The sequence below is a fragment of the Gossypium arboreum genome, chromosome 5 (assembly GCF_025698485.1).
Source record: "Gossypium arboreum isolate Shixiya-1 chromosome 5, ASM2569848v2, whole genome shotgun sequence".
In the NCBI taxonomy this organism is placed as follows: Eukaryota; Viridiplantae; Streptophyta; class Magnoliopsida; order Malvales; family Malvaceae; genus Gossypium; species Gossypium arboreum.
In genome coordinates this window covers 89,643,078-89,654,166 of record NC_069074.1, presented here as the reverse complement: position 1 = coordinate 89,654,166, position 11,089 = coordinate 89,643,078, and the positions used below count along the sequence as shown (strand labels likewise).

General features: G+C 33.6%; 1 pseudogene; it reads left to right on the top strand.

Annotated features, from left to right (window-relative positions):
• Window positions 1-10,387: 10,387 nt before the first annotated feature.
• LOC108452634 (uncharacterized) lies at window positions 10,388-10,880 on the top strand (annotated as a pseudogene).
• The last annotated feature ends 209 nt before the right edge of the window (window positions 10,881-11,089 follow it).

Sequence of the window (11,089 nt, the reverse complement as noted above, 5' to 3'; positions counted from 1 at the left end):
TATAACTGCCTACCACATATTTACTCTGAAATGTTGTCATAAAATACTCCCAAGTCAACCGTTCGGGCTGGGTGCCCTCCTTAACTGTCAGCCACCACTGATATACTTCGTCGTGAAGTAGAGAAACAGCTCATTTCAGTTTCTGCTCAAGGGTAAAGTCTAAATCATCCATGATTCTTTTAGTGGCCTCCATCCAGTACTCAACCACATTAGGGGTAACTCCAGTGACACCCCTAAATAACTCAGCCCCATTGGACCGGAGTCGTTCCTTAACTGACCCTCGGCCCCTAAATCCGGCATTGGGCCCAACAATCTTCTCTAAAATCTTGAGTATAGCCTGAGACAATACGTCATCCCCAGTCATGCGATCACGAGACCCAGTCTCAGTGGTAGGCGACACTGGCGTCTCACTCATATCCAAATTCGGTATATTATCCATTGAAGAGGACTCAGCTCAAGCCCCTCTACGGCCTCTACCTTGGCCTTTAGTACCATGTTCGCGAATACCTCATGTGCTTATTGTCTATCGAATTTATTTGTATTAAAAATTTTATGGATCGGTTATAGTTTTAGTATTTATTAATAGATTTTTTATGCAAAACAGTATCAGAAGTTCATAGTTTGTTTTCGTAAGTCGCAGTCTCACTACAGTTTTTAGTATACACTAACTAGGGTGCTTTCAGTACGGTTTACTACCTATAGTAGTTTCAGAATATACTATCTACAATATTGCAAAATAAAAAGTACAAATTTCAAAAAACTTACAGGATCTGTGCTAGAGACTTTATGAACCACACATTTAACCATAATATTTGAAAATATTTGGAAATAATTTCTTTAAAAAAACAATTTTGGAACCCAAAATTCACAATCGAGTTTTGAACCAGGCTTTGATACCACTAAATATAACACCCCAAACCCGGCCTAGAAGTTATGGTCGAATATGATAATGTCACATGGAATGGATTTCAAAAATGAAGTTGTCGAGTTAAAGCCGTTCCAGTAATTAATCTTTGTTTTAATTCGGAGTAAAAGGCATTTCCTTTGTTATGTAAAAAATCGCATCTTTTTAGCAGAAGCTTTGATAAAGTTCATCTTTGGAAAACTATTCGTATCTAAGAAAATGTCATTTTGATTAAAAACCGAGTTTAGACTAAAATCCCATAAACAGTTTAAAAATCCAACTAAAGTCCAACAGTCTATAAAGTCCCCAAATTACATAAAAAACAACCTAGAAAATAATTAAGAAATAAAAACTGAAACAGAATTTATAACAGTCTAAATATATGTGGCGACCGTCGAGTCTTTCGTTTCACGAACCGTCAAGTCTGGGGATTTCTTGTACATATTAAACAGAAAGGGTAAGTTTTCGTAAACTCAGTGTGTAATCCCCACAAAACATACGTACAGATACACATCAGAGTATATATAAAAATAGTCTCAAATGTAAGTTTGGGCCTTGGCCCAATCAAACACAATTTTAGATAGACATTATGGCCTTGGCCCATCTCAGATACAATATACAGAATAGAAAATCAGAATCCTACCCATCAGCCTCTACACACCATCTCAATCCAACCCTACACACCATGTGGGGATTAAATCAACCCACATATCTCTACACACCATGCTGTACGGAAACGTGGCACAGAAACAAAAATTTGCAGCTGAGCTACCAAATAACAGGCTTAAGAGCCTTTCAGACACTTTCTCCACAAATCATCAACCCACCCCGATCCAATGCAACATGCAATAGGATGTCTTGTAGTTATGCAATTTTATCAAATCATATAATCAGCTCGGTATTCAAATTCAGTTAGACATCATACCATCAGATCACATAAATAAGGGTCTAAATAATGCTTACCGACCCTACAGTAGGTCCATAGTCAACTTGGGCGACCCGTGCAACCTTATAAAACTTTTCAGAAAAATGGGCTCACACGCTCATGTGGCATGCCCTTGTGGGCCCACACATTCGTGTGGCCCACAAGGTCCAAATTAGCCTTGGCCGTGTAGATCACATGACCTGGCCCAGAATCCCATACGTCTATGTGGTTTCACTCGTGTAGCCCACACGACCCAAATGGTGGAGCCCATGTCTCACACATGGCCTCACTGGCCATCACATGGCCATGTCATACGTCCGTGTCTTGAGCATACAGCTTGGTTCATCGATCATATGCTTGTGTACTGTCATACAGCCTACCACACAGGTGACCACATGCCCGTGTGGCTTCGACAGATTCATTTTTTGGCTTTCATCGATTCTCATTTTCTGTGTAATTGAGTACACACATGGTTCAATTTAGCTACAACTATTATCCTGATACCACCAATACTTATAATCAGAGTATTCCAACTTTTTAGAATCCAAAACGAGTCTTACAACCAATCCTAAAATAGTAGGACCGACTTACCGCTACCAAAACGTGCACAAATCCAATTCAAGCCGACAAAGCGTTAATGCCAGCCTCATGAGTAACCCCTAAACAACAACCAAAACACCCTTTTAGACACTTACTTAGAGTAATATTCGAGTTTAGTGAAATGAAAACTTACCACATATGCTCTAATAGTGAATAATAGAATGATTGAAAGGAAAAAAGAAAGAATCGCTGAAATCAGATAGAAAGCAAGAGAATTTCGGTAGCAAAAGGAGTAAGGGGAGGGAAATCGGCAGTAAAAAGAGAGGAAATGGAGAAGGGGTAGCCGAATTTGCCAAAAAGAAAGCAGTATTCATTGAAACCCAATCTTTTTCTCCCTAATTCTCTCCATTAACTACCCACTACTCAGATTTCTGATCCAACTCAAACTCTTCCCCGTAACTACACAAAAATAAAGCCGACGCAGGGAATCAAACATAGCACCTTTAACACTCCAGCACTCCACTTAACCATCAGACCAACAGGCCGATTTTGATATGCTTTTACAAATACATAAATATAAGCTTATTAAACAAGGTTAAGGCTTTAATTAGAAAAAATACCAAAATTTAACCCAAGGAAGGCTTGAACTTGGGACCTCCCACACACACCCAGAACACTTAACCACTAAAGTAGATACACAATTTGTGTCACAGTTTAACAGGAACAACAATACAATTTTTGGGGTGTTACAATTATATCGATATGTTCTGGATTAAGAGCGAATGAGTTTCAAGGGTTTCCATGAAAAGAGATGCATATCTATATGTCAAGAAGGGTATCCGTCATTATTACCTGTAAGTGTGAAAAGTGTGTGGTATTGTGTCTTATTCTAAAGTTATTAGGAATTTTAATTAATGCCATCTTGAACTATAAGATTTTGGTATAGCACGATGTGGAGCGCATCTGAATGGTATATGCAATGATTTATCAATATGAATATCCATGGTACTAAACCAGGGGTTGTCTGTGTGTGAATTTGATGGTATTAAAGTCTACATAAGTATTTGCCAAAAATATATGAGTATTCACCCGTGATAATTGTTAGTGAACAACTATTTGAAATAGGAATATGGATTAAGACATGGATAGTTGGAAGTGTTTCCTAAATGTATGTTATATTAAGAAAGTATTATGGGACAAGAGATTTATGAAACGATTGAAGGGATTCCTCTAGTTACTAAATATGAAAGATTTAAGTATAGCAATGGTATAATAATTGACATATATATGAGTAATAAAACTTTAATGGTATCAACTGAAGTAAATGATGCAGAGTAATATTTGACTCATAGCAATTCATATAAGATTTGCAAAGTATCCATCAATGTATGGTTAAAGAACTCACTCAGTACTCTTGTAATTACAAGATTTGTTATTTTTTTAGGTATTTGAGGAAAGACTGCGCCTAGAGGAACAACACTAGGAGGTCGTCAAGTTAGTTGCGAAGTGGGTTATTATGCATATAGCGGAATTTTAGTGTACTCTAGGAATACAATGGAATTTGTGATGATTATATTGTGATTATGAATGTTTATTTGTAGCCTCCCTCGCTTATTGTTAAAAGTGGTTTATGGCGATACCAGATTAAAATGACTTTTAAAATACTACTCGAGTGGTAACTCGATAGGGAAATTTTATTTGAGCTTGTGGATATTTTTTTTCTAACCTTCTGCCAAAATCTATTTACTTGTGTCTTTAATCTTTTAAAGTAGCATGATACTTTTTTTAATTCGCTTTCAATGCTATATTTTTTCAAAAGATCGGGACAATGCTCTAGTAAGAGGGTACTCGACAAATTGGAAAGTTAGCCTTTTAAGATTTTGTTTTTATAAGTTACACACTGACCTCAAAAGCCTATTACTTTCAGGTAACCCTCAGATTTAGGATAGGTCTGTGCAGCGGGGGCTCTGTTAAACATTTTTACTTAGTATTAATTAAAAATCTAGTTTGTTCTATTTCAGTAATTTTTGGACTATTTTTAAAGTTTGAATTTTAACTTTTTTATTTCCAATTTTTAATTATTTCAACGTAGTTCTTATGATACTCATTGTATATGCAAAACCAAGGTTTCTAACAACAAATCGCATTTTACAAAATCGAACTAGATCAAAATTTCGTTGCAAATTTAAATGTTTTAAAAGTATAAATAATCAACAATTTCATCAAATTAATTAAGAAATATGAATTCTTTAAATAACTAGATTTTTACTTAGCGAAAGCTAGCGTAACATTTATAAGTCTTCAACGGTTTTTGGATTTTCAAATGAGTCGTAGTAACTCCTTCAGATCTGGTCATAACGTCTAGGTCGGGTTTGGGTTGTTACGCACCAACAAATAATTGTGGACAATGGCTCCAGAATTGTTGTCAAACTGTCAAGTTAGAAATATGTGGTCAAACCATTATAATTGTTGTCAAGCTTCCATAACAGAAATGTGGTTAACCCACCAGATAGTGCAAATCATTAAACTAATAGATCTTTCTCCTTACCATATTATCCTAACCCTATGAAATGTGACATGGCATGCAAATACAAAATCTGAATGAAAAGCATGTACGACATGCAGTTGTACAACAAAAAAAATCAGAAGGCATGGAATTCCGCACTTTGTAGAACAGATGTGTCACAAACTCAACAAAAAAAAATTGGTTTCGCCATAAAGTCACATGCATGGTCATATAACATATTCATATATACATTAATTTACATAACCAGACAACATATACTCGTATACAAACATCATGTTAAGTGTGTCAGTAAAATCTAATGTTTGAAATCTCACATAGTTAAAACTTAAACGAAAGATGTCATTAATATCCTCTTAACAATAAGGTTCTTGTAATTTTCATTTTTATTAATTAAAACTAAAAAAATATTTGCTTTATATAAATTAAATACTTTATACACCTACTCAAATAAAAATTGCAAGTCAAGTATACAAACAAGAACTAGAACAATATCAAATTGGGGACCTTCAGCGTGTAAAGACTGACGTGATAACCACAGCAACGAAGCAGTTGAAATTGGGGAAAAATGAAATATTAAGTAAGGATTAAAGAAGAAAAAAGAAATAAAAAACTGAAAAGCAGAATTACCCAAGTTATTTCTTCTTGTACAGAGTAGAAGAAGGATTTTTTTTTCAAAAAAATGAAGATATTTTGAATTTAATACAAGAGAGAAGAAAATTAAAAGAATAATTTTTTTCTTTTACGTTTTTCTTTACTTTAAAAAATAAACGCAAACTACTTATGATTAACAAAGCATGAGCTATAGACTACCACAAACATTAGAGATTGGAAAAACAAAAAGGTGCAAAATGCAGAATCATGAATCAAGAGGATACACAAGGTACAACAGTTTTTGATTTGGGGAAAAAAAAGTTTAGGGAAAAAATATTTGGAGAAAATGTTAGGGATTTCGGGGAAGGGGATTTGGGGAAAATAAAATAGGGAAAAAAAGAAAGGAATTTTGGGTATTGGGGATTTAGGGGAGGATTTAGGTTTAAGGATTTCCAAAAAGCCTTGTTCTGTGTTTTAAAGTTTGGGGAAAAAATAAACTGATTTGGGGGAAATGTGATTTGGGGGATTTACGATTTGGGGAAAAATTTAGGAATTTCGGGTATATGAGATGGGATAAAATTGAGGAGAGCAAAACAATGCAGTTTCAATTAAAACAAAATGGCCTTTTGCGGTGTTTTTCACCTAGCGCAGCTAAAGCTCGACCTATTGCGATGTTTTTAACCTAGCACTGCTAATGCCATAAAAATACCATTAAAAACGATGCCGTTTTGTTTAAAGTAAAATGATTTTTTATGGCATTTTTATGAAAAAAGCCTCTATTGTAGACTTTTTGCGGAGTTTTTCACCTAGCGCCACTAATGCCACTATAAACGCCACTAAAAACGGCGCCGTTTTGTTTAAAGTAAAATTATTTTTGCGGCTTTTTTTATAAAAAATGCCGCTATTACTTACCTATTGCAGCGTTTTTCACTTAGCGCAGCTAATGCCACTATAAATGCCACTAAAAATGACTCTGTTTTGTTTAAAGTAAAATTATTTTTTACGGCATTTTTGATAAAAACACCGCTATTGCTTACCTTTTGTGGCGTTTTTCTCATAAATGCCTCTAATGTCTTTGATACTAATAAATATTTAAAAATTCAACAAAATTTAAAAAGTTAATAATTTCTTTAAAAAAATATCTACGCCAACAATAGAATACAAATATACTAGCACGCGAGTTGTCACATCAGTGTCGTCGAAGATTGAAAGTCTAAATGATCCAAAATTAAGATAAAAGTGATAAAATGAGTAAATATTAATAGTGAATTTTATCATTATGCAAACCCAGCTTTAGGGATGTGGGTTTTAACTTTTTGAGCATCTAATCCCCCTATTTTCCTAAGAGAACTAAGAAGCCCACATTGCTCAAATTGAAGTATATATACTAAATTGATCAAAAACTGAAACATACAATATTGAAATTCACCAATTCAAAAAGTGTAAGGAAAAAAATTGATCAAATTGAAGTACATGTACTAAATCCTTAATTTTAGTTAGATTCAATCCAATTTTCTTCTTTAATTCTATATTTAAAAGGTTTAATTATTTCTTAAATTCCTTTAAATTAAGTTTGTTTTGTTTCAAATAATATATTTAATTTGTAAAAATTTTAAATTGTGTACGAAAATAATTTAAAAAAATGAAATCAAACTTCCTTACGAACAATTTTTATCCACGAGTTTAATTTTTTGTGCAACTGATAGAATTTATCCAAATTGATTTTGATAAAATTTAACTTTTCAAATTCTTTTTTGATATTATGTCTACAACGTACTACTCATATTTCCTCCCCAACTCATAAATAGGAGGATAATGTATTTCAACACACTCAAATGCATGTTCTTTTATATTGACAATAATGCTCACACTAATTGATCTAAGACTTAATCTGCTTAACTTCCCAAATTCTAAATTACTAAGAGATGGATTTTTTTATACGGAAATGTGGAAATAATGAATTTCTCTCTCATTTTTACTTTATTATGATTTTGATAGTAATTTAATAATATATAGGGTAAATTACACCAACAGTCACTCAACTTTAGGGTAGCTAACAAAATAGTCACCTAGTTTTCATTTCAGTCACCCAACTTTTGAAAATAACAAAATAGTCACTAACGTTATAAAAAAGTGACAAAACAGTCATTGACTAACGGTTTCCATTAGTGTCTTAACAGAACCGCTGATGTGGCAAATTAACTAGCTGACGTGGCTAGTTAACTTGCTACGTTGGATGAAGAATTTAAAAAAAACTAGAAAAACCCCTTTAACAAAGAAGAAGAAGAAGTAGCAGAAGAAGAAGAAGAAGAAAAAGCAGCAGAAGAAGATTAAAGAGCTAAGTGAAAGTCTTCAAGTCATTGCAAAAGAGAAATATGATTTTGCTTTCATTGTAAATCTAATTTGGAATGATGATATAGAGCCTGAAAGACCTGTAACCACATGTTTTTTTGATGCATCTGAAATACATGGTCGAGACCAAGATAAAAACACCATTACCAGCATGTTGCTAATCGAAATTGGTCAAGAAAGGGGAATCCATATAATCTCCATTGTGGGGATGGGAGGTATAGGGAAAACAACTTTAGCCTAAATAGTTTACAACGATAGAGAGGTTAACGCCTATTTTCAGAAGAAACTATGGGTGTGTGTTTCAAATCCCTTTGATGAGATAAGGATTGCAACAGCAATTCTTGAAGCTCTAACGGGTATTCCGTCGGGTTTGCATGAGTTGAACACTGTACTAGAGAAAATCCATGAATCTATTATGGGAAAAAAGTTTCTATTTGTTCTTGATGATGTCTGGACAGAATATGAGAGGAAGTGGCAATCATTGAAATGCTGTCTTAAAAGCAGTGCCTCCCCAGGAAGCAAAATCTTGGTCACCACATGCAAGTAGAATGTTGCTACTGTAATGGGTTGTACCAAATTATTCAATTTGGGGAAATTGTCCAAGAAGAGTTTTGGTCCTTATTCATCGGTAGCATTTTCGGATAGAATCACAGCTAGCGTCGATTTTGGCGGACATTGGTAAGAAAATTGCAGATAAGTGCAATAGTTTGCCTCTTGCAGCAAAAACACTCGGAGGTCTCTTACGAAAGTTTCTTCTTTTTCTTCTTCTGCTGCTCCTGCTGCTTTTTCTTCTTCTTCTTCTCTGTTAAAGGGGGTTTTTTTAGAGTTTTTTTTTCAATTTTTTCATCCAACGTGCCAACTTAACTGGCCACGTCAGCTGGTTAACTTGCCACATCAGTGGTTCTGTTAAGACACTAACGGAAACAGTTAGTTAGTGACTGTTTTGTCACTTTTTTATAACGTTAGTGACTGTTTTGTTATTTTTCAAAAGTTGGGTGACTAAAATGAAACCTAAGTGACTATTTTTTTAGCTACCCTAAACTTGAGTGACTGTTGGTGTAATTTACTCTAATATATATATTACAAGGTACACAAGTAATTTAAAAAAACAATCTTATTTCTTATCGAAACCCTAAAATAAAATGATTTTTTGTCATTTTTTATCAAAACCCCTAACCCTTAAACACTAAACCATAGAACCTTAAACCTTAAAATACTAAACCATAAACCATAAATCTTAAACACTAAACTCTAAAACACTAAATCCCAACCCTTAAAACATAAACAGTAAACCCTAAGCTATAAACTGTAAAACACTTAACCATAAACCATAAACCATAAACTATAAAGATAAACCCTAAAATATTTTTTTTTACGATTTGCTGCAATTTTCTCACAAATACCGCTACTGCATGACCTTTTGTGGCATTTTTCTCACAAACGCCGTAATTGCTTGACCTTTTGTGGTGTTTTTATCATAAACGCTGTTAATGATTAACCTTTTGCGGCATTTTTCTCATAAATGCTGCTATAGCTCTAACTTTTTGTGGCGTTTTTCGATTAGCGCCACTAATGTATAACTTTTGTGGCGTTTTTTAGTCCAAATACCACTAAAAACGCCGCTTAAAACCTGTTTTGCAATTGCAAGTCAAATATACAAACAAGAACTAGAACAATTATTTGGAACAAGTGGAACCTTATGTATTTTGACAGATAAGTTTTTTTAAAAAATATGATTTTTTGGTATTTGTGATGTCCGTTATACAGTTCATGTTGCACCCAACACTTATCGGTAGTTTTTAAAAATATGTTAATTAAATATAAACTTATTTGATTAAATATAAACAATTATGTATATTTTCAATCCTTGCACAATTAAAACTGAAAATATATTTTCAATCACCTATTCATATCCTTGCACAATTAAAACTCACAAGCCTAATATTTATTTATAAAAAGGTGAAATGACAATAATATCCTCCTAACTACAAGTCTAATATTTATTTTATAAAAAAAAAGGGTAAGATGACAATAAGGTTTTTGTTCATATTCAGGTCTAAATTTTAAATAAAATGACTACTTGATATACATAATCAAATAAAAATTGTTGGCCAAATATACATGATGACTATAATACCCCTCTAACTATGGAGCTTTTGTCTTCAATTTAATTAAATTATCTTCCAATATATATTCAAAGTACCGTTGGACACTGCTAATTAAATTCTTGTTGGCATACGTGAGGGCCTAAAACGCAATTTGTCCAGTTTAGCCAAGGTCCATGCCAAGATAGATGACATTTATATCCTTTTAACTATAAGGGTTTTGTCGTCTTAATAGGGAGGCTTTTCAAGTTTTATTTTATTAAAACTAAATAATATGACTTTGAATTTGAAGTTATGTTATTAAATATTTGAATAAAATGACTTTGTTATCATATTTAAATTTAAAAGTCTTACTTGTAATGCTAGAAGGTTGTGTATAAATATGTGTATGGAGGTAGATATGAAGCGAATAGAAGGAGAGTGAACTAAAAAAGGAGTTAAAAATGGTTTGTCCTCCAACTCATAAAGTGGTAAAGGTGAGCTTAAGAATGGTTCTAATGACGCCTTGTGAGCTTGATGTATTGAATTACCAAGGTGCACCAAGAATGATTAAAAAGATTCATTACCCACTCCATTTGCGCAGAATATGGTAGTCGATCAGTCATCACGGAGGCACGGTGTATGATGTTGTTAGGGTTAAGTGGATTATTCTTTGGACCACTGATTGTAAGGTATTAATTAATCAATATATATTTCATTTATTTTGATTTTGTAGCGAAGAAATTAATTAATTAAACTATATATTAGGTGGCTACTAAGATCATTCCGACCGAAAACCAAATTGTTTGGGAGGATATAGTGAGCATCCTTCACCCTACGATAGCTCGACAACTTGTCCTTATCATGTGGGGTGCATTTTCCTCAAGCTCATATCCATGCAAATGGTGATGGATCTCTAAACCTGACAGACAAATCATGTGGAGCGATTGCAAGTAACACCGCCTCTCTTTGCATCATATATTGCTCCATGCTTATCTCTATCGATTGTCTTGTGTGACCCATGGAGGCTGTCTACTTCTTTATATTAATAATACAATTAAATAAATTTGACAGCCACGTCATAATATACTAGTGGATTCCTACTTGTTCTACCTGTTGGTGTTGGAACAAAGAACATGCAAGGTTCAGCAATAGCTTGAGCAGCA